The sequence below is a fragment of the Triturus cristatus genome, chromosome 3_2, assembly GCF_964204655.1.
Source record: "Triturus cristatus chromosome 3_2, aTriCri1.1, whole genome shotgun sequence".
NCBI lineage: Eukaryota > Metazoa > Chordata > Amphibia > Caudata > Salamandridae > Triturus > Triturus cristatus.
The window spans coordinates 981,928,275-981,952,528 of record NC_140584.1 but is presented as its reverse complement, the minus strand read 5'-3'; positions in this window follow the sequence as shown (position 1 = coordinate 981,952,528).

Below are 24,254 nucleotides of genomic sequence, written 5' to 3'. Positions count from 1 at the left end.
AAGGGATCAAACATATTCTCCCGAAAGGGGTCGGTAATGCCCATTTTTGAGCCCGAGGCCTTGCTTGCCTCTTCAGAGCCTTCTCGTGTTTTGTCACCCATCATCCGTGTCAAAGCTTTATGAGTAGGAGAGATCTATCTCTGCTTCAGCCTGCTTGTCGCTGTCAATATGTATAGGGGGTTCAGAGTTTGTCTGACGCCCTTCTGTGATGCCCGAGGCATCATTCTTGTCACCTCCAGAGAAGCGTAAATCATGTGTTTTCCATGTTTTCTTAGTCTTTTTAGCAGTTTCAACAGGGTTTTCTGTTGCGTCTCTTTTCTTTGGGGCCTTAACTGACCCTTCTTTTGCGGCATAAAAATGCGTAGTACTGGTGGTGGGCCATGCCCTTGACAGCATTTCAAATTTTTAATAATTTTTTTGTTTTTTTTGTTGCATATTTATATAGCGCGAACTCGACCCAAGGTACTGGAGCGCTTTACATAGCACCGTATTTACATTCCACATTCAGGCACGTGGAGATTAAGTGATTTTCCCAGAATCACAGGATGTGGGCGCGACCTTGAGGCTCGAACTCTGGTTTCCAGCAACAAAGTCGGCAGCGTAGCCAGCGGACCACATCCTCTCCCCAATGTTTCATTAAAGGAATCCATGGCTTTATCCATGGCCTTAGAGACCATTGATTCCAGCTTACCTTCAAGGTTAGAATCTGGATTAAGGGACATTGTGGTGAAAGATAATTGGTATAGTAAGTCAGGAATAGTGAGAAAAACCTTTTAACTTGCCTATAGTGCCATTAAAATTAAACACTTGTGGAAATTCATGGAGAATCCATTTTTTATTATCCTCACCATCACATGCAACAAGAACTTGTTCAGGGCTACTTGGATAAAGTATAATTTTAAGTTTCTTTTGATCCTTCCAACCGAAAACAGATGGTCCATCCTTAGCTACATACAATTTTCAGAGAGTGTGTCTACCTTTAAACCTAAAAATGAGTTCTCTAAAACCTATAATGTCAATCTTCACCAGTGTAAGTCTCCAGGGATATGTCAGAAGACGCTAAATAACCACCAATTACGTTAACAAAATGCTTAGCCCAAATATTTTCAGCAACAATTGTGTAAGGGGAACCTGAATCGGCAGCGACCTGTAAGGAAACCCCACCAAAAGAAACACAGCAAATGGGTTTACTGTTAGATTGGCTGGAAACATTAAGTACTTTAGTTTTTGCTCTGTACATAGTGTAATAATCATCACTGTCAACAGAGGAAGATTGTTTCTCAGCACTCTTTTATACATGAGACCTTACCTTTACCCATCTTTTTACCTTTGAACGTGCAGGCTTTGGCAAAGTGTCCTACCAGACCACATTGAGACCACTTAACAAAACTGGGCACTTATCAAAGCTTGCAGAATGAGATGGGCTTCTGCACCTGTATCACACAAAACCTGGGATTTCTGTAATTTGTGCTATGTTCAGGTTTCTTAAAGTCTTTTTTACTGAATTGGGACATATTGGGAGCAAATTTCTTTTTACCATCAGAAATCGTTTTCACTGATTCACTCCCCTCAATCTTAGTATTCCCTAGTGATACTTTTGCACAACGTTCTGAAAGTTCTGCTTTTTTAACAATGGTTAGAATATCTTTTAGACTAGAATCTCCATCGACCCATAGCCTGTCTTGGATTGACTTGTTTTTAGTGTACATTAGGACTTGGTCTCGGATGAGGTTGTCATGTAAAGTGCCAAAGTTGCAGGAGATTGCTAACTTCTAAGTCTAAAGCAAGTTTAAAAACATCAAACTCGCCAGGTTTGTAGCATTTTTGGAGTTGATTATAAACTCTTAAACCTTCTGGACCCAGGCAGTACATTAAAATTCTCTTCTTTCTTTCAGGAGAAAAGATGCCGCTGCAATCTTCTAAATTAGCAATATAATTTAAGAAATATTCTTTCCATTCCAGCCATTATACTTTAGGTTCACCAGGGTCAGATAAGAATTCTTTGAGAGAATTGAGGTTAAAAGCAGAAGAGGTTCTAGGTGGTTCTTCCGCAGTAGACATGCTCACAAAATGAAATCCCTTTTTGTTATTTTAGATAATAAAAGTACTTACAGCAGTAGAACATGTAGGCAGTAAAGATGATTTAAAGTTTTGCCGAATCGTGATCAATTATGACCATTGAATGCTGATAGTTGTGTTGAAAACGCGATAAACAGCGTACGAGGGAAAATGCACAACCAGGATACTGACACTTCATAACTTTGGAGATCAAAGATGGCGGCACGTTGAGTTCACGACCTGGCGTATCTGACGTGGTAGCGTAGCAATGACGAAATCCGTTCGGCGCTCTGCGTGCGAAGGAGGGTTGCACGAGAGTACGCTCGTGAGGACACAGGAGGAATGGCTCATGACAAGCACAAACATTGGAACGGAAGGTAAGTTTGAAACAAAATGCCTTACCTAACCGTTAGTGTCTTGAGTATTGCAAGGTCCAAAAGAAACACTGGAATCGCCGTGGAAAGTGCAGTTTTCAGCAAAATATTCAGAAAGTCCTCTGGAAACGTTGGAACGGTAGACTGGTTTAAAAAATAAAATGTCTTACTCTTCCATTCGTATAATTGATGCCGCAAAGTCTCTTCGAAGGCTAGAGAAAAGGGGTTCTTGGGCAATGGAAATAGAAATGTCACAACGGCTGTAAATAGTACTGTATAAAAACAAAAACGAATATCCCTGTCTTTTTTTTACTACAGACAGATGGAAGTCCCACTGCAGATAGGCCTCAAAGTATAATCGTGACACACCAAAAACAAATTGTGATCAGAAGAAGTGGGTTCTTGGGGTTGTTAGATCCCGGCACGTCGCCAGTTTCTTGAAGCAATGAGGCTGTCAACAAACAAGTTATGGGTATCTTCTTTATTCTGACAACCCCTCAGCATTAACCAAGCACGCCGAATAATAAGCAGAAGTATGCCCAACATTCTAGTACATGAAAATAAATACACAGAACCATTGAATTGTTCTGATTCTTAATTACCAGGAATCAGACAATTCCATTACATGACATAGCAAGTAAACCACAATACTACAACATTGTATCAATCAATCAGACCGTATTTGTATAGCGCAACACTGTCACCTCTAAGGGTATCCGGACACTAAAGGTGCTGAGTCTCTGTTGTAAAGCTGATTCTTGAGTTTCTTTCTGAAGTCCGCCAGGTAGGGAGCTGTCCAGAGGAGGAGGGGCAGGCCCTTCCAGGTCTTGGCCATGACAAAGGAGAAGGATGCAGGGAGTGTGTGTGATGATGAGAGATGTGGAGCAAAGGTGTCTTGCGGGCAGGTGGAAGTGCAGTGGATGGTTGAGCTATGATTGTCCTCGATCGTGGATGGCTCTGTATGCATGCATGAGGATCTTGAACTGCATTTCTTCTGGACGGGGAATCACTGGAGTTTTCTGAGGTGAGGGACAATGTGGGTCCATTTGGGGAGGTCCAGGATGAGTCTTGCTGCATTGTTTTATATGGTCTAGAGTCTTTTGAGGAGCTGGGTGGAGATTCTCATGTAGAGGGCATTGCCATAGTCCAAGCGGCTGCTGGCGAGGGCTTGCGTGATCGTCTTTCTGGTGCTGATAGAGATCCATCTGAAGAGTTGGCGGAGCATGCGGAGGAGGGTGTGGAAGCATGAGGAGGCAACTGAGTTGACTTGTCGTTTCATGGTTAGTTGGCTGTTGAGGATGATACCGAGTTTGTGTGAATGGTCTGTCGGTGTGGGTGTTGGTCCGAGTTCTGCTGGCCACCAGCTGTGGTCCCATACAGAGGTGTCTCTTCCGAAGATCAGTACTTCTGTTTGGTTGGAGCTGAGTTTGAGGCAGATGTCTTTCATCTATTTTGCAACATTGGTCATGGCATTGCAGAAGTTGGTTTTGGTGTTGGAGGGGTCTTCAGTGAGTGAGAGGATTAGTTGTGTAATCAGCGTAGGAGATTATTTTGAGTCCATGGGATCTGACGACTTCTCTGAGGGGGGGTCATGTAAATGTTGAATAGGGTGGGGCCGAGGGATGAACCATGGGGTATGCTGCAGATGATATTCTTGGGTGCGGGGGTGAAGGGAGGTAGGTTTGTGTTCTGTGTATGTCCTGAGAGGAAGGATATGATCCATTTGAGGGTGTTCTGCTGTATGCCGATGTTGCAGAGTATATGGATGAGGATGTAGTGAGAGACTATATCAAACGCAGTGGGGAGGTCGAGGACAATCAGAGTCACAGTTTCTCTGTAGTCGAGGAGTGTTCGGATGTTATCTGTGGCGGCGAGCAGTGCAGTGTCAGTGCTGGGGTTAGCGCAGATTCTGGATTGTGAGGCATTGAGTAGGTGATTTTGTTACAGATATTTGGTGAGCTGTTGGTTGATGGCTTTTTCGAGTACTTTGACTGTATAGGGGGCAGAGAGATTGGCCTGTAGTTTTTGAGGTTGCTAGGGTCGGCAGAGGGCTTCTTCAGATGGGGTGCTTTACTTTGGAAATAGTTAAGTGGACAATGGCGAGGTCGGTCCAGGTCAGTTGTGTGATGTGGGTGAATTTGATTCTGTCACTGTCAGTAAAGATGGTGCTGAGTGTGTGTGCGGCTTTGTGTGTGGGTTCAGTGACCAGTTGGGTGAGTCAGATGTTGTTGAGGTTCTCCAGAAGGGTGGTAGAGGGGAGTTGGAGTCATTGTGGTCCCCGATGTGGATATTGAAGTCACTGAGCAGGGCATAGTGGAGGGATTCGCCCACAAGGGGTGCGATGAGTTTGGAGATGGTGTTGCAGAAGGTTGGTCCGGGGGTCTGTAGGCAAGGGGTGCCTCTTATCATGGTCTTAGCGTTGGCTCGTAGACGAAAGTTGAGGAGGTCCATAAGAGGTGTTGGATCGTCGATGGTGCATCGGATGATTTCTTCGAAGATGATTGCGATAGCCCAGCCGTGTTTGCGGGGGCGGTCATGGTGTTTCATCTTGTAGCCGTCAGGCGTGACAGTATCGATGTCAGGTTTCGAGCAGGGTGTGAGCCATGTTTCGGTGATGTCTGGGAAGAGTGGTAATGGTGTCCAAGATCGCCATGGCATATTTGCAGAGGGAGCGGGTGTTGAGCTAGATGCATTGGAGCAGTGCCGGGTTGTTCCTAGTCTTCTGAGAGGGAGCAGTGTGGATTCTGGTGCAGGCGAGGGGTTCCGTGGGGCAGGTGAGGCAGCAGTGGATGCAAATGAAGGGTCTTTGGGTTGATCTTGGGGAGGCCGTAAAGCAGCTATTGTTCCATTGTCCTGAGTCCAGGGCTAGGAACTCCTCGGGGGTTTATAGGTGGATGGTGGGAGGTCAGGGGACCTGGACCTGGTGCTGGGCGCGGTCCAGGTGAGGACGGGCTCAGATGGCTTGCCTTTGGCATGCATTCGGTGCACCAGCAGCACGCCTGCTGTATACGTCTGCAGTAGCCTTCATGAGTAGCCCTGGGAGGTGGAAGGGTGGCAGTGGGAAGCACGTCAGGGGCAGGAAGAAAACTGTGGGAGCAGGTGGGAGGCAAGAAGGCTTCTGTCTAATTGGAATCCCCCAAAAGAGTGCCTAAGGCGGAATAACACCAGTGGAATAAAGTAAAATTGGCAAGTAAAACCGAAGCAAAACAAATAAAGCAAGTAAAATAAAGTCAATAGCAGGCTAAGCGGGAACCCAGCAGCAGGAATGCCCAGCCCTGGACCTCCCCTAGCGGTCTCGAAGTGGAGGCAGTGGGGACTGGGATCGCAGTCCCGTTCTCGAGGAGCTGGCAGGGGCGGGAGGGTTGCAGATGACATAAGAAAAGGTCAAGGGCTACTATTTATGGGAATAGAGCGTGTTCAACTCGGGCCTGGTTACAAGCTAGGCCAACATTAGATTCCAAAAAGGTTCTAAACAAATAGACTTAGCTTAAATGTATACATCAAATGCAACTTAAGAAAGGCATACATTTTTCTCTCATAGTGAAGACATTTACTTTGATTCGACTAATTATACGGGTGGTTCTCATTAAAGAAAATGTATAGCCTCTTACTGCAATCGATTAATAAAATGCACTCAGATTAATATAGTTAAACTCATGTTATACAAATTGTATTTAAAAGGGCGGGCCACAAAATTACGCTGCTCCAGCTGCGTAGTTTTGAAAACCGCCTCAGGCCTCTTTAACCCACCACCAGACACTCCCTCCCCCTTCATCTCATTCCTGCAGGTCCCTGCTTTTTCCCTTTTTTGGTGTTTTTTACACCATTCTCTTCATCCTTCTATCCCCTTTGTCTGTTTTTCCCTCGCTTGCACTCAAGAAATGTCTGATGAGTTAAAATAAGTCTCTGTGTCCCAAAATGAGTGCAGCTGCCGGCAATCATTGGCTCATTAGGCACTGGTTTTATTCCAACGTTAGTTTTATTCCAATGTTGAACTTCTTTATCATTCACAACAATGGAGGCCCTCAAATACAGCAAGAAACCTTCAGTTAACATTGAATAAGGGTAAACTTTCCAAAATTAGTATATCCCAGGCAGTCAAATCAAAATCAGCTTTATTCGGTAAGTTAATTTCAAACCATAAAAGCATATGCAATTTTACATTTCAACATTTGTACAATACAAAAACGTATAAATTAAAAGCGAAAATACAATTTTAAAATGGCCCATATAAGCGATATAATGGAAGTATGTGCAAAATAGCAATCTTAGGGGCAAAACAGGGTCAGATTATTATCATTTTTCTTTGCATATCCATAGATTTAGCTCTCACTATGTACAGTTCTACATTCAAGCAATTGGTTCTGTGCAATACAAATAGATTAAAAATTAATATATTTTTAAAAAAGGTCAAAATGAGCTTTACGATAAAAATTTACATATGAAGCCACAGTCTTGAAATGAAGGATAATCAATTATTATCATTATGTTTTGAATAATCATGAATTATATAGATTATAACTTTTCAGGCGGAAAGAAAGATGGCCCCCTTGTGCAATATTAGGATGCTTTGGAGGATACACCCAAATCAACGTTGGGTACCTTATGTTTAAAGCAGTCCGTCATAACATTTTTATAAAATTAGATGGTAGGTTTTCAGTAGTATTTAGACACTATCACTATTCACAAAAGTGTCTGAAGCTATGTTATTTCGACGTTTGATGAGATTCTTTAAAAAGAAAATAACATTTGAAATTATACATTCATTGTCAAGACGTTTAAGCACCAAAAAAGCGGGACGACATTGTAGAATGCCCCACATTTTCAAAATTGGGACTAACCATTTTCTTCTCAGATCTTTATAAAATTTACAAAACAGAGTAACATGGATTGTTGATTGCTGAGAAATGTCATCACACGGACAGGTTGGTAAACTCTTGGACCAGTTGTTAACAGATGGAAAGGTAACCAACCTGTGAAAATTATTCAGCCGGAAACGAGTAAGAACAAATCTATCATAACCGTTTACAGTGATTTGTAAATACAGTTGCATACCAAAGGAGGAAGTTATCATGAGGTTAGAAATGACAGTAGGTTTTGTTGCTTCGCTCGTGAATCTCAACCTCTCCATATGGTGCATACATGATTTCTTAAATTCTTTCCCTGAAACGGCTAACATTGAGAGCGGGTTGTAGAAATATTCAGGTTTTCCAATGTCTACCATGAAATCCCTCACATATTTAATCCATTCTATATCAAGGGAATAATCCAGCTTCAGTACGTCCTGGAGCACCAACTGGTTAAGTTCGTTGGACTGTGACTTCCATATGCGATGCCACAGGGTCACAGGTTGGATTTTTATAATATCCGTTATGTAGGGGACTCCTACCTCAACATGGCAGACATATGTGGAAATAGAAGCCGGCACAGCTAATAAGTATCTGAGGAATGCATTTTCCACTTTCTGTAAGGCAGAAACGTTACACTGGCCCCAAACCCCTGCTCCGTACGTTGCTACGCTCATGCACTTTGCATTATATATCTTGATTAGTTCGAAGGGAGTCCTTTTTCCTAGTTTTTTCGAAAAATTGACAAGTGCTGATGTGGCTCTCATGAAAAGAAGTTTTCTTGTATTAATTGCTTGGCCCCAAGTGCCTTTATCGTCTATTAATATCCCCAAGTATGGGTAGGTGGATGTAGTGGCCAGTTTATTCCCATTTAGGAATAGATCCCTTCCTTTCTTGCTACCTTTACCACAGTTCATCACGAATGTTTTTGTGGCATTTATATTTAAATCGATATCCTGCATAAAGGTATTGTAGGATTCCAATGCCCGCTGTAGAGCCAATGGGGTCCTTGCTAAAATAACGGCATCGTCCGCATAGAGCAATGCTGGTATGCGTCTGATTGCCGAGTTCTGTTGCACTTGGGGGACGTCCTGGCTTCCTTCCAGTAAGGCCTTTTCAAGGTCATTTGTGTATAGTGTAAAAAGGAACGGAGCCAGGATGCACCCCTGTCTTACCCCTCTATACACCCTGAATGGGGAGGTACATTCACCTGCTGGCCCATAACGAACACGTGCTGTAGCATTGCTATAGAGGGCTTTCAAAAAATTGATTAGGGATGCTTCTACCTCCATTTCTTTCAGGATGTTCCATAATTTCTTGTGTGAGACACAATCGAAGGCCGCGGAGAGGTCTACAAACGCCAAATGTAGTTTTCCTCTCCGCGCCTTCGTGTATTTGCCCATCAGGATAGACAGGTTAAGGCCCTGATCAATTGTGCTCCGGCCTTCCCTGAAGCCAAACTGAAGGTCAGATAATAAATTCTTTTCAGTTGCCCATGTTTGTAACCTCGATAGGAGTATCCTTCCTGCCACTTTGCCCAATGAATCTAATAATGAGATTGGTCTGTAGCAGGAAGGATCCTGTCTATTACCTTTCTTGTAAATAGGGACCATGATGGATTCGGTCCAACTTTTAATCAGGCCCATCGAAGAGGTTGCGTTAAGGACGCGTATTAGTAATGGAGCCCAAAGGTCGATGTTATGTTTATAAATGTCAACAGGGACCCCGTCGGGTCCTGGGGCCTTGGAGCCTTTACTTTCGTTTAGTGCTAATAGCACTTCTTTTAACGAAAAAGATACCTCAATTGGATGGACCACACTGTCTTCAGAAGAAGGTAATATTGGAGTATTCCTAGATGTAATCCCCTCGGGAAAGCCAAAGATTTTTGAAAAATGGCTCACCCATTGGTGTTCATCTATCGTTACGTCCAGTGAGGGGGTATTTTCAGAGAAGAAAAAAGGAGATCTGATTACTTTCCAAAAAGCCTTACTATCTTTTTGGATGCTAGCCCTATGCAGATCTTCCCACAGGGAATTTTTTAATGCCTTTTTTCTTAACTTTATGGCCTGATTATATAATTTTCTTGCTTGCTGAATGCCAAATGTATCCGTTTCCTTATTGTGAATGGCTTTTTTTAGTGCGCGGTGGGCTTTTGTGCAGTTAGTATCAAACCACCTAATTTTCTTTTGGTCCCCCCTTTTTTCCTCTACGCTCAAACAGTTTTTTATTATTGCCGTAATGTTTTTAAAACTATCTAGGACCAGCGAAGGAGGAGAATTTTCATTTAAGCACGTCATGATTTGGTCCAAGGCCTTATCCACTACTGAATGTGTTGTTAGGTCGGGGTCTATCAATTCCCATTTCAATGAATAACCGTTTATACTATCAATAGCCAAATTAGTACAAGTATGATTACGTTTATTCATCTTATTTTTATTTTGATGGTTGACATTTTTAGCAATGATTGTTACTGTTTGCGGGAAATGGTCACTTATAGCTATCTTATGTTTTTTGAATTGCGTTACCCTGCTACCAAAAAGGCTTGAGACCAAAATAAAATCTATAACGGAACTTAAACCTCTCCCGTTGAACGTTGGAGCAAAGGGGATAGGACGTGTTACTAGCTCATTTGCAAAGGTCAGGTCCAGCATAAAAACATTCTCATTCAGGGCGCTGCCCAGGCTATTATGAGAGAAATGGGTTAAGTTATAATTTTCCTCATCTCTCAGGCCACATGACTGGTTATTATTATTGGGGCATAAGTTGGCGTTGAAATCTCCACCCCATACAATCTGGGCGTTTCGTGCACTAAGGGACTGGATGTTATGGATTGTTTGTCTAAGTTGAACCATTTTATCTACCTCTTTTTCTTTAGCAATATTATTGTAAAAATTCACAAGGATTAAAGAAACTTTACTGTCCATTATGAATGTAAGAATTTGGTAATGGGGATCGGATATTTCAAGCGTAATTTGTTTCACCACCACCAAATTAGAAACATAAATGCATAGACCTCCCTTTGATCCTCCATGGTTGGACGGGCTGGCTGGAGTATGAAATGTTTTAAATCCGTTGATGTGGATTTCATTTTGAGTCCAAGTCTCTTGAAGACAGAGGATGTCCGTTTTCCTAATAAAATCAAGGAAAAGGTCATTATGAAGTTTGGGAGATAGGCCCGCTACGTTCGAAAAAGTAATGTTAATCTGGCCTTCATTTTTCCAAGATGGTGGTGATAGCTGGAGTTCTGATCCTGACATCTCTGGGTCAAGTGGAATGGAATTCAAAGGTTCCTCTCTATTTAATGTTATATTAGGTTCTCCAGAATACGTTACTTTGTTCTGTTCCTGTCTGTGCGGACTTTTATCTTGACCTCCTAGTGGGAACGCTAAATCAAATGTAGCCCTTTGGGGTAATCTAGGCAAACTAATACCTAGAGTTCCTAATGGAACCTCTAGATCAGTTAACGACAGTTGGGGTAGTGAGTCTAATTCCTCTAGTGAAGAGAGCGCACTATAGCGGTTGTGTACTGGAACAGTGTAATTTGGACTAGGAATGCACTGAGAATAATCCAATTTCACTAGGTCGAAGGGAGGTCGGTAAAAGAAACCCAGGGGGAGAATGTTAATCCCAGTTTCAATCTTGTTTCTGACCGCGTTCCCCAGAATCTTCTCAACTAGCCAAGGCGAGCGGAAAGTAAGAACGAGGCAATCGCCTGTAAAGGCTTTCCTGGCTCTTCCAATCCATCCCACCCTACGTGCCATCTTGAATTCTTCGAACAGAGTTCGGTGGCTCCCACTCTATTCCCCAGCCAGTGTAATGCCTTATTTCTTAAGGATTCGCACGTCTCCTGATCATGCTGTCCTAGCTGTGGTACATTTGCCAGGATGACTGTGTAAGGAGTACAGGCTGGTGGAAGATCCAGATGCGTGGGAGGCAGCGGATTAATATAGAGGGATTTAGAGGCGTGTGGAATTGATTTATCAGCGTTTAGGTTACTGGTATTATTAATGTTTTTTTGTTGAGCCTTGGATATAGTGGGGTAATTACTAGTTCGATTTCCTAGAGTAGCTCCAGGCCTGTCCAATTGGTGCTGAGGTCTTCCTATGTTCCTGGTGTCGTTCATAGCGCTATTAGTATGCTGAGAGCTTGAGGGTAAGATAACCATATTGTCTTTATTAACTGGAAGCTTTGCCAAGAGGGACTCTACCCGTTGTAGTCTTTCACCAATATTCTCGAAAGCTCCTCTCACATAGGATTTTAAACTTTTTATAAGTGTAAGAAGACTCTCTCTGTCATCCCCCTTGATAGAGTGTTTTAACATGTTTTCTGTTGTACTAGTTGTTAATGGGATGTGATGTAAAAGTGGACTAGAATGTTTATCATAGGTATTTTTCCTTGCCGTATTGTCCCGGTCCCCATTCACTATTGAATTGCCTAAATCTCTCATTCCCCTTCTGGGCTTTGCTGTCTGTTTCCAAGCTGTTTTTTTTTCCTGTTTGTTTGGGGGGGGATGATGTCTTCTACAGTGCTATGTACAATAATATCACCTACAGACTGTTGAATACAACCATTTACTGATGTTTCGTTGACATGCTCCACATTTTTTACAGAGTCTTGTATAAAATGACTTTGTTCAACAGTTCCTCCAGTTGTTAGTGAGCCGGCCGCTAAAGATTGTTCAACTGAGGTGATTTGTTTCTCTTTTGCCCCCATAGCCCCAGTTAAATACGTTAGAAGCGTTTGTGTTTTTGGGCTTTTTAAGGTCCTTCCCCTCAAGAGGGTCACTATTCGGGGCTTTTCTTTCACCCATGCTTGGTGGGGCTTCGTATTTAGTGGGGACAATAGAGGTTGCCTGCTTGTGTAGCCTCGGGTGCACAGCTTACAAGTTACAGTCCTTATATCTAATGCCACAGAGCTATTGGTCCCAGTACCAAGCGTTACCTTCAAGTGTTCTTGGGCTCGTCCTGGAGGTGGATATGGCTGATGGAGAGTCTGCAACCGGATCACGAGGGAGGGCCCGGCCCGGTCTCACACAGGCACAGACGGGCAAAGATGAGCCCGCCCTTGGCCCGGGCTTTGCCCGGGCACTGCCCACGCGCGTCCCGCGCTGCGGTGAGCGCACCTTGTCCTTATGCTCCCCAGTCGGATTTAGATGATGTCACGGGCGTGTGCCAGGTATGAGCAGGGCTGCTGGGTGTTGTAGTTCATCCCAGGTTGCCCTACAGCTCTCGCCGGCCTGCTCCCGCCCCCCCGACCTGCAGAGGTGCTCCAATGACCGTTCCCCTCACGGCAATCTCCTGGGCAGGAATACAAAGAGGCAAGTTCAAATTCAGGTGTGCGCGTCCCCCAGGCAGTCATTATGTGTGCTGAAACAGAGAATCAACCTGAAGGTTTAAATACTGTAGCTTATAATAATAAAGAAAATACATTCCAACAGAGGTGTGCGAAGACTGCATAATGCTCCCATTATTACTGGATATTACAAACACATTTTTGACATATTATTGAACCACAATGGAGATAAACTGCTACTCTAACAATAGCAAAGAAAACTACATCAGACTGACATTTATCAAATCTGTAAACAAATAGTTTTTACTGGTTCTCAGAGATAGATATGTTAAATACCGCTGCAACCATGCATTGCCTAGATGATAAATTCAAAGTTAAAGTAGAGTAAAAAAGTAAAGGGATGGAGCTGAAGGTCACTACGGGGCTGTCTCATCCACCCAAATTATGCAAATGAGAGCTGAGGCCCACACATTACAAAGGGCATCTGGATTTTCTTCATGTTTTACATAAAGATGTGGAGGGGTATCCTTTGAAAACCCACTGACAAGTCACGGAACAGCAACCCTAGGGCAACACTGTGTGTATGTGGTATCACTGTACATAAAGCTCCCAAGGTCAGACTCGTCTGACTCAATTTTAAGTAGGACCCGTCGACATTTTTGACAATGGAAGTCGCCATTAAAGACAATGGAGGTCGTGTCATGTCTGCTATTTGACGCAGATGTCGTTTGACCTTATCTTTCTAAGAACTGTCAATGTGTCCGGTTGTCGGCCATAGATATAACATCTGATGCAGCATCAGTCTGGGTCAGGTGTCTACTTCTCACCTTGTCAAGATGAAATAAAAACAACTATGCATATATAGTTAAAGTAGTGTAGTCTGAATTGATGTCCTCCTATGTCAGAAATTCCAATCTCTGATAAGATTTAGCATATAAGGATTGCCATTTGATGACTTGGGAGGAGAGGACCTTCACAGAGATTATTGCACAAGATTCTGCTAGAAGGCAGTCTCATCTATTGCTTGTGCACTTGAAAGATACTACATCTTGCTCAGTGCTGATGAAGCCAAGTCGTGGAGGAAGGCTGCTACTGCAGCACGTATGTGTTCACACCTGCAATGATAACGACAGGCCTTACTGTCAACAAGGTATGCAGTGCATCACTTCTCCTTAAGAAACCCTAGACTTCAAGTTGTTCTGCTTTCCATGCTCTCTCACTGTAGTACAGAGACATAGGATTTAGGGTTTTAGATGACATTTTAACCATGTGAGAATATTTGTTTTCTTTTTCTTGTTGCTCACAACATGCCTTCATGCTGTTTTTATGATATCCTGAGTAGTTGTTTTAGATGTTCTGAGAAACAGGTAACTACTGTCATAATAAATGCTTTTATTTAAAAGTGTATATTCTTTTTAGTGCAGTGTGTGTGCTATTGTGAATAAAAAAATAGGCTTGTTTCTGTTACTATGATGACCCTGATTCCTTGTAGAACTATGCCCATGTCGTAGTTTGCGCAACAACTGAACATAAATGTTACTTTAAATATGTTTAACAGTGATGGAAGTAATTACTCCACCAAACAACTGGTAAACAAAGAAATTTCATGTGATCTTCAATAACCTTAAGTGTGCAAAGACCCCAAAACTCAATAGATACTTCTCAACAGACCCTCAGCCTAAATGCAGACCTACAATGAAGTAACACGAACCCAAACATCATATACACCCAAACTGAGAGGGTGCATTCATTTCCCATGGTCAGTGCAGCCACAATAGCAGAGCTCCACATTGTGTGAATCTTTGCCTGAATGCAACATTGTAAAAAGTACAACAACTGTGCACAACTGCAGGCATATTTTAAATTGTATACAGTATAGACTGCACACAAGAGCTATGTCATTGAAACGAAAATGCCAGTTCAAACACAACGCATCTATTAATTAGAAGCACACAAACGCCAAAGCATCAAGAAAGAAGGCCTTGTGATGAAGTAGTAACCATAAAACAGGAGGGATCCCAGCAATCAACATCTCACCTTTCTACTATATAAATGTGATGAACAACACCCCTGTAACAAGATGCATCCCCATCAACTTTGAACAACGGATGATGAATAGAGTACAGGTATGCCTGGGATTCATTCTGCTGGAGTCCCTTAAAAGACAGTACACAACCCATTAGAAAACAAATAGACTGCTCACACACTAAGTTGACTCCAAGGGAACTACACTCATCACAAGCAGGGGTTACTAGCTAGTCTAACCCCATATATCCGTACACCTTACTCAGTGAGTAAGACACAGTTAGGTACGCTTGCACTCTCATTCAAAACATCAAGATGAAGTCAAGGACAAGCTAAAAGTGTCTCCCAACCAGCTCCTAATAGTGGTCAGTCCACAAAATATCATTGATACTCATGACCTAACACCTTCTCAGCCTGACTAAGAGTAGGGACATGTGAAGTTGTGAATGAATGTTTTCTCAACATAGTCATGATGGTCTGTAGAAGACCTCTCAACTTCACAGGGTTGCAAAATTGTTCGTCTTGACAATGGCGACTGAAAATTGTGACTTTAGTTGCATTTTAGGTTTCACATGTCCTGATTTAACACCAACAAAATGCTTCTGACTAATACTACATGCTTCGAACAGTTAGAGCTTCATTACAAGTGCCCTCTCAATTCCAATGGGGCCATTAACAACAGGTAATGGCCCCCATTGGAATTATACATTTTTGATTTACAGAGATTTCGACAGCTGAAAAGCCTGTTAAGGGAAACATTTGGAATTACTTTCTAATTCCTAATTTCTTAGTGAACCCTTAAGGCCCAGCATATAATGGGCTGGATTTTACCCAACACCCTGATTTTTTGGTAACCCCAGTATCATGACTCCATGGGTGGGGAATATCCAACCAATTTTCCGGTATACTCATAATGAGGTCCTTAATGTTGCTAGAGTGTTTTTATTCATTATAATACCTAATTCAGATAAACTGAAGTTAGAATGTCTCGGCCACATCCAGCTTACATTGATATTTATAAAATGTCAGAAAGAAATGTGCACTTTTATTTTATGTGATCACCTTTTTCTTTGTCTCTGTGTTTTTCTGTGGTTTTTGTTTTTCCATTTCAGAGCATCAGTGAAATAGAAGTCTGTTGCATGGTCTCTGTATTGATACATTTTATTAATTTGTGTTACTCTTGAGAAAACAACGCCCAGGATGTTCCTGCCTTCCGTGAGCATCTGTGTTTTTGTGCGCTAAACCTCTTCACAAGGTATTTCTCACTAAGAAGGAAAAATTATCTTGCAAAGTGGAAAAAAGACTTTGGGGGTCATTCCGATGGCAGACAGACTTAAGTCCATCTGCCATCGTCACGGGGATTGGGACCGTCCGCCTATATGGCGGCGGTCCCGCAAGTGCAATGACAATGCAACCACCACTGTGGCAGTTGCATTGTGCATGTTTACCATTGCGGTGGGTGCTGCTGGCTGCAGCACCCGAAACAATGGTAAAAATGCAAGTTTTGCATTTCCCTGCACTACATGGCAGGCACAACGCGGTGCCTGCCACATGGTGCAGGGAAATGTCGGGGGCATCATGGGTGCTCCCCAGGTGCAGAACTGGAGTGCCCCTGTTTAAGGGGGGCCTGCTACCGGTCCTCAAAGTACATCCCCGCCAGCCTGTGAATGGCGGTTGAACCGCCAGACATAGGCTAGTGAGGTTGCAGCATCATAATCTGGTGGATGGTGCCTAGTAGGTACCGCCACCATTTCGTGGAATGCGGGGTGGGTCCAACAGGCAATCGTAACGATTGCCTGTGTCAGACACGTAGCGGTCGGTCTGCCCGTCCGCCAGCAATCTGCCCGCCATCCTTATATGCTGGGTGGAGAATGGCCGCATGATGGCTGTGAATCCGCCACCCGCACGCTGCGGTGGCGGATTTACTGCTAACGTAATGAACCCCTTTGTTCGGCTAAAGGTAAAGTGAAGTTGTCTTTGTAAATGTCACATAAGTGATAAGATCCAAACTTTGAAAAACTTCACTAATGAAAAATAACATCACATGCCCATGAGAACTAGTTAGAAGACAATATGATCTCTGTGTTCAACACCATGATTCCACCAAATCTACAAAAGTGGAAAACACAGGCTAGAATAAAGAGCAAAGGACCATTCTGATAAAATCAGTTGCATTCAGAAAAAGCACACAGTACACTCCTCATTTAAGTGTATGCATGCTGCTGAACGATATATTAATTTCTTTTTCTCATTTTGGCAGTGGTATGCCACCCTCCATGATATGACCAGGCACTGACATTTTGGGTAAAATCGTGAAATTAGCACTTCTGCTAATCTAGGAGCAAAGAATTATTATAAATGGTTAATTCCAGTTTCTGATTGGATGACCAGAAAACAAGCTATCATCAGACCTATTAGAAAATATGTGTACCTTGTGTTTCGACGAATTAGTCAGTGGCCCTAATGTGTAAGGCCATTTGGAATCTGGGCGCATATCAGTATGGCTAAAACGGAAACAACTTCTCCAATTATGATCTGACCATTCAAAATGTATGTTCGCCTCCAGAGCATTCAATGTATTGCATAATACATCTAGGAATCACCCCAACTCAAACAAATCAGAGTGGTCAAACAAAGTTCACACAGATACGTATGACCCTTGCCATAATATGGGAGGAACTCTGCACTGAGCGCAACCATGAAAATGTAGTAGGTGCCATATAGGGTAAAAAAGTGACCAGCGTTGGATTTGTTTTTTATCTCTAAGCAGATTTAAGGAGAAACTACTGCCTTGGCACATAAAAAGAGCAATGTAAGCCCCAAGTTTAGGTTCAGTTTCTGCTACAGTTTTGGGCTGACTGATGCTTTAAGTAGTTTAAGAGGAGGAGCAGCGCCATTTTACCACGTTAGGCACTGATTACTGGCAGCCCAGTTACTTGTGAGGTGTTGTAGCTCTTATAACTGCACATATCATAATTATGAGTTTGTGATAAATAGCAGCAGGTGAAATCTGCCAATAGTTATTGTGAAAAGAATGACCAGTATTTACCAGCAGGTTTTGGTGCAATCACCACAAAAAATCCATATGATATTCCAACAAAACTCACACCTGTTAAATTCCAACTCAGCATCAGGCGCGAGAAATATTAAAGTAATTGCTGAGTCACTCATAATGAGGGCCTTAGTCAGTGGCAAATGGTTGCTTCTCATGATGGGAACTTTAACGTATTATGCTGCTTTTGACTCGAACTGTTGCAGCATCTGTTGACATATCAAAAGTAAACAGAACATAATACAATAACATATACAAAGCAACATAACACGCTCAGAGCCATACAGGTCTTTTATTCCATTGGGCATTTTTCTGGTGGGCTTGAGCCCTTGGAAGCCAGTTTTGAAAGCCCAGGGCCATTCCTTAAGCCTCTATAATGTTTCCCCAGTTGCCCAAGATTAACTGCAGCAGGCACAGAGAGACTTCAAGAGAGTGTGGGGGGAGTAGTGGGAGAGGGGGTAGAGAAGAAGTGATCAGAGAGGGGGAAGAGATAGAGGATAAAAGGGAAGAGAGAGAGAATTGACAGATGGCAAGCGACACATTGCACAAAGAGACAAAAGGAGCATGGTTAGTTTGAGTATTTTTTTCCAGGGCTTGAATTGGATCCCCAATCCAGACGTGAACACATTTAGTACATAACAGGGCACATTGCGTCAAAACAGAACTTAACCCAATTTCTGCAATACAATACAACTAAATCAGATTGCAATAAAGTGGAACAAAAACACAACAGTATATACAACAACAGAACACATCACCACCACAACAAAATACCACACAACAAATATGTTTAAATGTTATTGTCACACATGTGCACCTCCTGAATCCTGTTTTCATAATGCAGTAGTAAAAGGTATTTGGTGTAAGCACTGCCTTAGTATACCACCAAGGTTGTGAAATAGCAGCAGTCAAAATGTTTTGTGATCACACCCTAGAAATCAAAGCAGCAACACATTGTGCAACATGGAAGATAAAGGACTTAATGATAATCAGCAGGCAATTACAATGGCGTTCATGTCAATGAATGACTTGTCGTAGCTCAACACACACTGAAGTGGATTTCAAAATTAGGACCTGTTTTCTATTAGGCCTGGGCTAAAAATCCGTTCCGCTTGCGGAAATTGCGATAATTTGACATTTTCGCGTTCCGCGGAGAGTGCGAAAATGTCAAAATTTCCGCAATCCGCATTTTACCAGAAATTTTTTGCTTGCTCGCGCTGTAAAATAATACATTCTTGCGTGCGTGCGATCGCCTTACCTGAATCCCCGCGTTCGCCGACAAGTTTTCCCGATCCGGTCGCGTTCTCCACGAGATGTTGGATTGTTGGTAGCCATTTGCGCTTTCTCGCGACAGTTCGCGCCCGCAGTAACATCATTCGTCGCGCGATCACGTCTTTCTTCTCGCGATCATGCACCGCGAGACAAGTGAAAACAAGATGGCCACGTCCGCGAGCAACCGCATGGGTAAGTTGGCGAGCTGCGACCACGCAGAACATACCACGAACGGGCGGGAAAAAAACTTCCGCATCTTCGCGATATTTCCGCGTGGTTGCGGAGATTTTTTACATTTTCGCGATAATTTGCGAAAGTGAATTTCGCAAATTCCGCCCACCCCTACTTTCTATACCCTGGAAGCAATACCAGAGGAAGGCACAGTCACAGTTACTTGTGTTAGGAACCTCTACTGCTAGCAGATGTGCTGCAGCCTGTTGATGGAGCAAGGTTTCACATAAAAAGAAACTTGCTCGTATGCAATCCTCTCAAATAACCTGTAACATTATAATCAACCCGTTTGTGAGTACTAACAGTGCACCACATTTTACATTTGAATCTAGGGGAAGCTTTCCTATGTGTTTCACTAATGAATAACCCGAGTGTCCTAAAAATGCCACCAAAAAATGCGGGAAGACTTCTGCACATGCGTCTACTACATCTACGTAGTATGAAGTTTTCTGTCGCTTGGGGGGAAAACTCTGCAGCTGCGCAATAGCTTCTAATATGGCTGCTTCAAAGTGACACACTAACGCACATGCTGTGCTGAAACTAGCCTATGCAAGTTTTACTAAGCCATTAATGCAAAAGATTTATTAAGTAAATGGGGTTAGAGTAGAAGTAAGTGGTATACAGTGAATTCATTTAATTTTGTATTCTAACATGTTCTTCTCTGACTTTATTAATAGTTCGTATTTGGGCCTTGGAGGGTGACAGCGTCTCTGTTTCCTTGCGGCTTCTACGCATGCGCAACGGTTGCTTGTCCTGGAACAAGTGAAGTAATTGACTGACTGCCAAACCCTAAGCCCAGCAAGGACATGGGAAAACCAACTCTTGACCCTACGAGAGGAAAAGGATGCTACATTGTAATATAGACTTATCGATCCACATATGAAATGCTTGTGGGAATAAAGCTTGTGGGTTTTAAAATTAAGGGGCGGGGAGCTAGACAATAGACTAAAGAAAAATATTGCACTTAGTATGGTGTGATGTCCTCACCCCACTGCCTAGCCCAGTCAAATTGCGGGTGAACATGGAATTGAAACATTTGGGGGTGGATCATACATTTGAATTGGTATAACAGAGGTAAGTTCTAGTTAGTTAGACACACTTGATGCTGAGATGCTGATGCTATGCTGAGATGCTGCCTGATTTTGCTGCCATCTGACTGAAGAACCCAACACTTGGGAAATTCGCGGAACAACCGAGGAGGCACATCTAGGAAGGGGTCCGGACGAACCTGAGCCGGAGAGAGTGGCACCAGAGTGGGGTGTAAGCTGGCGTTACACTAGAAGAGTTCGCCTTCCCTGTCCTGAGCTGATCCTGAATCTTTGACACTCTGATGGCGGGGTCCTCACACCATTCTAGGTAAATATAATTGTAGAGTAAATGCTCCGTACTTGTTCGCAATCCTTTCTCTCCTCAGGTGCTGTCATTGCAAGAATTAATGAATGCAAACTGATTATAAGCTAACTGTACTATTTTTCCTGATAGAGAATTCTGGTATTTCCATGTGTATTCTGATTTGACTCACAAAATTATTAATTCAGCTAAATTTTTGAAACTCCTTCTGAGTCTGTGATTCTTTCGAATAAAAGTTAAATGCATTATTGTATTTCATCCCTATTCTAATTACTACTAGATCTTTTGACTGTATTTTACTCAGGAGACAGGAATGGTAACAATACTGGTATAAGAGTTTCCTAGGGTAAAACAAAATTGATGAGCAGTGGATATTTACTAGCTCATTGAATGTTTGAATGTATATAGGCCCAAATGAGTGTTGCGTGTATGAATGTGTAGAGCTGGTAAACTCCGCTGCATCAGTTGTACTTGGTAGCAGAGGCATGGTTAGTATAGTTAGTTAGGTGAGGAGTGTATTTGAAATGTGAATTATTGACTTATGTGTTAACCAAAACCCGTTATGTATTGTTTCATGTTGTCTGGAAATTTCCGGGAATATTGAATAGGGGGTGGTGAATGGAAGCCACACTGCAGTGAGGTTATTGGTCTGGATCGAGAAAGTGCTGAAAGTTGCGCAGGACTAGAAGCACTAAGTTAGGGATTAATTTCTGGTGTGGTAGTGAGAATAATTGGCAGCGAGGAGTTCGCTAGTGAAAATTTGGTATTATATCACCTAGAAAGGGTAATACTGAAGGAGTAGCAGGTTCTCTGATGCTTGTGTGAAGAGTAAACGGAAGGGTTTTACTCGCAGTGTGTGAAGAGTAAGCGCAAGAGTTTTACTCGTAGTGAAAGAAATCTTACTATTCTTTGAATTAGTGGGTCAGACACAATAGAGAATGTTTATATGTTGTTAATTAATAAACATTGTGTGAAGATTCTGTGAGAAAATAAGTTTTCGCATTACCTTGTAAAGGAGGGGTTAGTTGAGGATGCTGAACTGACGTCACTGAGAGCCGCGCTGGGATTGGTTGAAACAGTGGGCGTGTATTTGATGCGAAATTGTAAAGGAGGGGTCAGTAGTAAGGAGTGAAACTGATGTCACAGAAAAAGCTGCGCAAGCATTGGCTGAGTGAGCGAACAGCGTAGAAATTGATTGGTCTACAGAACAGAAACCGCGCTGGTATTGGAGAATTTTTTTAAATTAAAACAAGCGTTTGATTGGTTGACTAAATAGAAGGCCCAAGGATAATAATAGATAGTGGAATTTGCATGTACGATCCAACATTAACAGGGACACGACCAGATAGAAGGGTTGTAGGGTTTGCTTACGAGCAGTACCTTAATAAGCACAAGCACGCAATGTACAGAGAAAAAAGAACAAGCATTTGCAATGCAAATGTCTCGGCATTGTTAAAGTTAGAGCTGTTGGCATTGTTCATGACATTATTCTTGTTTATGTTTTTGTTTTTAAAACATTAGAAGAAACTGCATTGTTATTTACAATGTCAATAGCTTAATCACTCTCCAATGCAAGACCTATTGCATTTGCACCCACACACAGAGCCACACACACAAAGCCACCCACACACAGCCACCCACACATACAGAGCCACTCACATAGAGCAACCCACACACAAATAGAGCCACCCACAGAGCCACCCACACACACACAGAGCCACCCACACACACACAGAGCCACACACACACACAGAGCCACACACACATACACAGAGCCACATACACACAGTGAAAGCTCCAAAGGTCCCACACACTCTCAGCATCATGCCCTTTCTGCCAAGGATATTAAAATGCAAGCATCACAACAGGTAGGCAATGGGGGCCTGCACAGGCTACTAAACACTGAAGAGAGACCACACGAACTAAGCAGTGTTTATCTCTTGTCTGGCTTTAAAAGCAGGAGGTTTCAACAGTCTGCTGCAATAGCCACGCACAGATGCCCTGGTCCCCCATCATCCACACACAGATGTCCTGGTCCTCCATCATCCACACACAGATGCCCTGGTCCCCAATCAGCCACACCCCCCCCATCATCATCCGCATTGTCCCAAGTAGTTTCTGCTGCTCATCTTTCTCTGTCCTCCAGGTAGCCCACTCCGAATCCGTGTGCCACCTTTCCTCGATGCCCTACTCCCTAACTCCACCTTCCCCTGGCCCAATCCCTCTATATGACCACTCCCACCAAAGGTGGCCACCGCCCCCATGGGGCACGCACTACACGAGGGGAAGCTTTCTCACTTATCCCTCCCTCCTGCTGCAGATTCCCATTGCCCCAAGTGTCCTTCTCTCGCAAGCCCCGCCTCCTCCATGTGCCCACCCTCGGGCTCTCTCCACCTGCCCCACAGGTGGCTTATTCTAGCCCTACTACCCAGAGCCTACCCCCCGTCATCCGACCCCTTCTTAGAAGACTTACGCAGCCGCCCCAAATAGACGACGGTTGAGGAGAAGCCTGCATCTCCCCGCCCCCTGCCGGAGGGGGATTACTGCAGCGTGCCCCGCGCGGCTCAATGCCCCAGATCCAAAGTCAGCAGCTCTTGCCATTGCGGAATTTAGGGAAATAAGTAATCCACAGTCTGATGACCTCAAAATAATGGAATGGTGTCATCCACGGGCTCATGACACATCGTGATAACCATTCACTATATAAAATATAAAATGTATGGCCATTGTTTGCACAATTATCTAACGTAAAAATCTGACATGATGCGGCCTTCCGAGACCCACGTTGGATATCCTTCACTAGGGAGACAGCGCTTAGAAGCAGACTTGCAGCACTTCAAAACGTTCATTTGTAAGCGCTTTATTGTGCCTATTCTTCACAAGATGTTCACCGCCGAACTGTCCATTTCACTCAGAATTTATAAAATAAATCTGATTCGATATTGTCGTCTGGGGGCGGGCTTGTAAGTGTCATAAAAATGCAATCTGTGACGTTGCAATGGCACCATTTAGGCGTTTCTGGTCACACTTGACATCATTCTCCCTTGCATTTAAACCATGCCTCCCCACCACCCCCCCCTCGCTCAACACTACAGTCAATAGCTCCCCCCACCCCATACACTCTCCCCCAATCCTGCAGAGCCTCCCCCCACCCCCTCCTCCACTCGCCCCATCTCAGTGCCACCGCTTCCCGCTCAATAAATCCCCACTTTCCACCCCGGGTCACCAGGCCTCGCCCTCCGCTTGGAAAGCCGAAACCTACAGACACCATCTGGAAATGTTTAGACGCCCGCCCTCGCCCAGTGAAATTCCTCCAACTGCAAACAGCGAAGGGAAGGGACGGGTTTATTATTTTGCTCTGGGTTTTGGTTCCTGGGGACCCGATGAATGCGTTCCTGGCGGCCTCCCTGGCCCTGCAGACGCTTCCCATTAGCGAGAGGCGCTTCGAGTTTCACATCTCATGCGCTATGTGTCGGACAAGCCACGTAATCCGGCCGCTGATCTTCGGTTCCCCTCGCATATCCTTGCTCGGAGCTCTCACTGCCAAGCAGCCCCGAGTTAAGATATCACCACTCGTGTAGCGCCTTCCACCATGAATGTGACACATTAGCGCTATCTCCAGCTCGGCGCCATTTTTACTTGGCACCCTCAGCCCGTCGGGGCATTTTAGCCCACTTTCCGCGGTCGGATTTGTAGGGACTTTTAAACCCACAATTTATTGGGAAAAGTGCAACTACAACTCCCAGAACGCAC